A 7,133-nucleotide genomic window follows, 5' to 3' on the forward strand; every position below is an offset into this window, starting at 1 on the left:
GTGTGTTTTCATTGAATGATTTGTGTGTTTAGGTTGAAACGTGAACAGATAAAGATAAAGATATAAAAAAAACCATCAAAAAGTAAATATAGATTCTTCTAAGAATGATGACAAATTGTTAAAGAATGTAGTATATATTATAAACTTTTTTGTGTATTCTCCAAGAATAATGACATATTCTTTAAGAATATAGTATAAAAGGTTGTATATATTCTTTAAAATGTTGTATATATTATTCTTTAAGTTAAAAAAATAGTTGTTTTATGATAGAATAGTTTTTATTTTTATACTATATATTCTTAATTAAATTGTAATAAATTTTTCTTACAGAGTGTTATAATACTAAATAATGTATGAGGTGTCCTTTTTAAGAATGTTAGTTCCCAAAAATCATATTCTTTAAGAATGAAAGAATAAAAAAATTATTGAATGTAATCACATTCTATAAGAATGAAATAATAATAATAATAATAATACATGTTCATATGTGTTGAATGAAGTCGTATTCACAAGAAATCCGATTTAATTTAAATGTGTTGAATATAATATGAGATTTTATTTTATTTTTATTAACTAATTTAATTAGTTGCTTAAAATATAATTTAGTTAGTTGCCTAAAACACAGGCATTTTTCATTCCCTCTCTTAATAAATGTAATATTTTCCATTATAATTAATTAAATGTATTTTTATAGTATACGCTAGCCAATGTTAATAACATGTACCCTAAGATCACAATCATTTATTTTTATACAATCCAACGGCTATAATTTAGTCATACATTCATACAATACTTGTGATTCATATTTGTTCATAACCATTTCTCTCTCTCTCTCTCTCTCTCTCTCTCTCTCTCTCTATTTTATATATATATATATATATATATATATATATATATATATATATATATATATATATATATATATATATATATATATATGTAACATCCCGAATCCCAAGTCTTAATTTGAAGTTTTTATATTCACATTTTTAGACCTACTCGACGAGTTGGCTGCCCCAACTCGTCGTGGAGAAACTGATCAGGCTGCGTGGTTTATGGAACCAACTCGACGAGTTGGAGGACCCCAACTCGACGAATTGAGGTTGTGCATGAAAACCCTAATTTTTAGGGTTTGCATCCTATTTAAAGGACCTTAAGTCCTCTATCCAGCCTCCCTTACCACCTTCATGTCCAGAGACAAACCCTAATCGAGCTAACCTCTTACTTTGAGTGTGTGTGTGTGAGGCTAAAGAGTGTGTGTTTGGTGCATTTCTTGAAGAGACTTGAAGATTTAGAAGATTGGCACGAGAAGAAGCTTGTAGATCCAGCATCTAGTTTGTTTTGGTGTTCATTTGAAGGTAAAAAGTCATTACCTTGCTCATTTTCTTGTTAGATCTCTCCACTCAATAGTTTAGGGTCATTTCTAGCTTATTCTTGAGGCATTTCTGGTATTGAGCATGTTTTGAAGTGAGGAGTTCAGATCTGGACTCCTCTAGGCCCTTATTGACATAAAGTTCTCGACTTTAGCAAGCTTTGGCCCTTCTTCATGCCCTAAACCTCTTCCTAAGACTATTTAGGGTGTTTTAGTCTCTTGAACCCTTACATGCACGTAAAGTTGGCAACTTTACGTGGTAACTACACCCTAGGAGGATAGATATACAGTTTGGAGCCTTGGTTTCGCATAAAAGCGTCTGAATGAGAAAAGGGATGAAGGAACTCGGCGAGTTGCATAAGCTAACTCGACAAGTTGGGTAGGGTTTACCCGCCTTCTAGATTATGAGTGAACTCGGCGAGTGGGAGAGATGACTCGGTGAGTTGATGAGGGTTTTCCTGGTCTTTTAGACACTGAAGAACTCGACGAGTTACTTAGGTGACTCGGCGAGTTGACTCGAGTTTTTGTTTTCTGAGTTTTGAAGGAACTCGATGAGTTGGTCAACATGGATTGATGACCTTGACCGTTGACTTTGACTTTGACCAAGTTTGACTTGTGGGGGTATTTTGGTAATTTGGGATTTTAATGGAATCAGTTATATGGTGATTACAGGCAGTTGAGTTTTGGAGCTGTGTGTTGGGGTTCGATCTTCTTGATTCGACACTACTTATGAGGTGAGTTGTCCTCACTATACTAACAGGGTCGAAGGCACCAATGCCAGCCCTTTTTGGATTGTTATCCTGGTTATCGCATGATGATATGCTATGTTAGTGACCTGTTAGGTCGGTATCCTGGTAGATAGGATGATGCTATGTTAGTGACATGTTAGGTCGGTATCCTGGTATATATGATGATGTTATGATTAGTGATCTGTTAGATCGGTTAGACTGTTAGTGCATGCTAGCTAGCGTATGATATTTATGCGTTGATTGTATATGTGTGGTTGGGTTGAGGCGGTCCTGCTTTGTGCTGAAGGCCAACAGACCCATGGCGGTCCGGATAGACTGCAGACCTATCGGGGCGTATCAGTCACGCCGAAGGCTCAGAGAACGGTCCAGACATGCAAAAGGCCCGGGAGGGCAGACCAGACATGTTGAAGGTTCTGAGAGTGGGCCAGATTAACTGAAGGCCCGATGAGGGCGGTCCATGTTGGATAAGGTGTCTAAGTCCATAACTATATTTGGTATGTACTTGACCCGAGAGTAGCATTGTCCATTTGGGTTGCATTTCACCGGAACAATTTGTAAGGATGGACTTTTGAGAAGAGGTTATTTTTGATTTATTAATATATTATAAGTTCTAATATATTAATATGAAATCATATTATTTAATTAGTATTGATCAAGAATTAATTTGGAATTAATTTTGTGATCAAAAGAGACTAATTAAATATATGGGGATTGATTGTGTAAATCATTCATTCTTATAAAGTGCGCTTATGATCCATAGTTCTTTATGTTGGGCTAAACCCATGTGGTGACCCATGGATACTCTATGGAGGTTAAAACCCATGGAGCTTAAGGAATGTGGAAAGTCATGCACATTAGGGTTTGCATGGTGTAACCCTAATCATGACACACTATATAAGAAAGCCTTTAGCTCATGAAATCGGCACTAGAGAGTCTTTGGAAGAGCATATCTGATTTTTTGTGCAAGAAACATTCTCTCAAGTCCTCCAATTGTTGGTGGTAATTTGTGGTTCCGTTTGAGGCATTCACATTATTGGTGCTAGGCTCTTAAAGCTTCAAGGTTTCCAACCACACTAAAAGGTATGTCATCTAACTAGAATTTTGTAGTATAGATACTCCATTGTATTCTAGTTAGGATGATGCTTTGGAATTTTGAAAGCTTGCATGTATATTAGAGAAAACATAGATCCAAAGCATCTAGGGTTGCATGTACACCATAGGAGTGTTAGAATGCTCAAAACCCATCAATGGTATCAGAGACTAAGATTGTTTTCCATTATACTTGATGCTACTTGTTTTCAAAGCTTGAAAAAATCGATTTTCTGCTTTCTGGACAGTGAACTCGCCGAGTCCACTGACAAACTCGCCGACTCCACCCTATAAATTGACCAACTCGCCGAGTCAGTTTATGCACTCGACGAGTTGGTGCTCCAGAATGCAGAATTTCAAGTTTTAAAGCCAGAATTGGAGTAGAATCATTACCCTAAACTGTTTTTTGATCAAATAAACCTGTTTTGATGTGGTAATGATTGTGCTTATCCAATTTCAAAGATAATTGTCAAAGTTTCATGTTTTATATTAGTTTATATGATTAGGCTAATTTCATGAAATTTGTTTGATATGAATTATCTTGTTCTTATGAGTTAGAATAGATCATGCATGAATTATTTGATTATAGTGTTAATTAAAATAGTGATCTAAATACTTTTAAATGTGCTCCATAACTTGTCCTCAAGTTATTGAAAATGAAAAGTCACTTCATTAAAATGCATTGAAACTCATAAGTTATGAATTTGAAGGGTTTTGACAACTTTCAAAACTTGCCCTTAAGTTTTGGAATTTGTAAAGCTACACTTTTGAATACTTTAATTCCAAACCTTAGAATTTTAAAAGTTAAAATTCAACCCTTATACTATTATAATATTATAGGTTTACTATTAATATATATGTATAAGACAAGTCAGTATTATCATTAGTAGGCCTCATTCACGAAGTCGGTCTATAAGGGGGGGTATAAGGTTACTGCCTATAAAATGGCAGTTTAATGGATGTCCACTCTCACCCACCGCTTCCTTGACTGGTGGAGGATCGTTAGCCGAACGGCTAAGATAGGACATTAATTCTCATTAAAAGTATAATGAAAATACCAAGTAACTAAACACTTATAAATTCCTAATCTTAGTTACTTTAGGAAAATGTGAAATTGATGCGAATACATGAAATTGCACTCTGCACCTTGCCAAGTCGTTAGTGGAGCGTGTGTGGTTAACCGGCACACTAACATGGACTTGTAAGGGTGGAAAAGGGTGGATTGATGTTTATCATAGATCGATGGAGTGTGTGTGGCTAACCGGCACATCGATTAGGTGATAAATGACATCAAGAGTACCAAGCACATTTGCATGGTTATTCACACCTTGTTTGTGATCCTCGGTATCCCAGTCACAAACTTGAAGGGCATAATCGAGATTTAAACATGCCATTAAATAGTTCAATGAATCTCAAAGGATCTAGGAGTTTCAATCCTATTAAAACTTAATAAACAACTTCGTTTTTCATGGTGGAAATTGGTAAATCGTCATCCCTCTTCAAATATTTTGCAAGTCAGATTACGGCATCCCTCTTCCAAATTGTAAAATATTGTGTTGGGTCCTACCCTTATTATTTCATTTGGGTGTTATATTAAGGATTATGATCTAATCTTAAACTTTGTCTTTCTTCCTTTTCAGATGTCTTCCAACAATGCTTTTGGCTCAAACCCTTCCGGCTCCTTTTCTCTCATGAACCTTTGTGGGAGAGTCATCTTTGATGGGACTAATTTCAATGACTGGATTAGGAACATCAGGATGGTCACTCGCTATGAGGACAAGGAATATGTCCTCGACAAGGAGCTTCAGGAAATCGATGAGTCTTCTGCTACTCCTCAGGAGATTGCTGAGTTTAGGGCACATGAGAAGGATGCCACCAAGGTAGCTTGTATCATGCTTGCCACTATGTCAGCTGAACTCCAAAAGTCCTATGAGGATTCTACCCATTTGAGATGCACCAGGGCCTGATGGAAAGATACCATCAGAGTGCTCGTCAAGAGAGGTATGAAATCATCTCCTCCATGATTACAACAAAGATGAAGGTGTTAGATAAGGTGTCTAAGTCCATAACTATATTTAGTATGTACTTGACCCGATTTGGCATGGTCCATTTGGGTTGCATCTTCATCACAACTGTTGGATAGACAAAATGAGAAAAAGGAGACTTATGGTTTGTTAATATATTATAAGTTCTAATATATTAATATGAAATCATATTATTTAATTAGTATTGATCAATAATTAATTTGGAATTAATTTTGTGATCAAAAAGAGACTAATAAAATATATGGGGATTGATTTGTAAATCATTCATTCTTATATAGTGGGCTTATGGTCCATGATTCACTAGATTGGGCTAGGACCCATTGGGTGCTCCATGGATGCTCCATGGAGTTTATAACCCATGGATCATGGAGGAAATGAAAAGCCATGCACATTAGGGTTTACATGGTATAACCCTACATGTGGCACACTATATAAGCAACCTCATAAGGAGCAAAATCGGCCACTAAGACAAGAATAAGAGGGCTAGCCAATTTTGAGTGAAAGTGTTATTCTATCAAGTTATTCCAAGAGTTGTGGTGTTGTGTGACACATTTGAGGCATCACATTTGGGGTGCTAGGCTCACAAGGTCTTAAGGAATCGAAGCAACTACAAAGCTATGTCATTCTACTAGTTTTTATATTACAAGTACCCCATGCCATGCTAGCTAGGATGTAAACGTTGGAAAAATATTATTTGCATGAATATTAGAGAAAACATAGATCCAAGGTTTATAGGGTTGCATGTACTCCATATGAGTGTTAGAATGCTCAAAACCCATCAGAAGGATGGTGAACCCATCACGGCCCACTTGCAGAAAATGCAAAGGTTTGTAGACCGTTTGCTGAAGTTGAATGTTAACTTCCCTGAAGAGTTGGCCATAGACATGATTCTACACACTTTACCTCCCTGTTATGATCAGTTTCGTATGACTTATCATATGAACAAGGAAGAGGTCACTCTTAGCAAGCTTCATGGCCTTTTGAGGACTGCTGAAAGTGGTCTCAAAGGTAAAAATGTTGTATCTACTCCTACTGCTACTGCCCCTGTTCTGGAAATTGGAAAAAGGAAAGGGAAGAAGAGGAAGGCTCCTTCCAAGATCCGTAAAGGAAAGTCTCTTGATGGATCCTCTTCAAGTGGAACCAAAGGTGGTTTTGCTGCTCCTTCGACTGTTCCCAAGTAAGCAGAGTGTTTCTACTGCCATGAAAAGGGGCACTGGAAGCGAAGCTGCCCCAAATACTTGGAAGATGTCAAGGATGGGAAGGTTAAACCCACCCATGCATGTATTTATATTATTCTATCTAAAAACTCATCACATACTAACTCCTGGGTGCTTGAAACGGGTTGTGGATTTCACATTTTTCTGATGTGCAGGGCCTAAAAAGAAGTAAGGGTGTGGAGCATGGGAAGATAAACTTGATCATGGTGAATAGGAAGGTTTCACCTGTCACCAAGATTGGAGTTTACTCTTTATTTCTTAGTAGTGGGTTAGAAATATATTTGAATGATTGTTGCTACTCGTCTGATATGGCGAGAAATATTATTTCCTTTCATGGTTTGTACAAACAAGGTTTTACGTTTTCATTTGATAATGAAATTGGTGCAATAAATGCTTATTAGAATGGTGTTTTTTATTTTAGAGCATTACCTTGTAATGATGTATATGAAACTGTGATGATTGTAGACAACTTAGGAAATAATGTGTTGCATATAGATTCTTCCAATGATTTAGATAAGGCATCCTTGTGGCATTGTCGTCTTGGACATGTCAACAAGAAGCGCATAGGCCAACTCCAAAAGGCTGGAGTTTTGGAGTCATTCGACTTAAGGTCGGATGACACTTGCAAATCTTGTTTGCTTGGAAAGATGACTAAATCACC

This window comes from Lactuca virosa, chromosome 5 (genome assembly GCF_052849685.1).
Source record: "Lactuca virosa cultivar CGN04683 chromosome 5, Lactuca_virosa_CGN04683_v6, whole genome shotgun sequence".
NCBI lineage: Eukaryota > Viridiplantae > Streptophyta > Magnoliopsida > Asterales > Asteraceae > Lactuca > Lactuca virosa.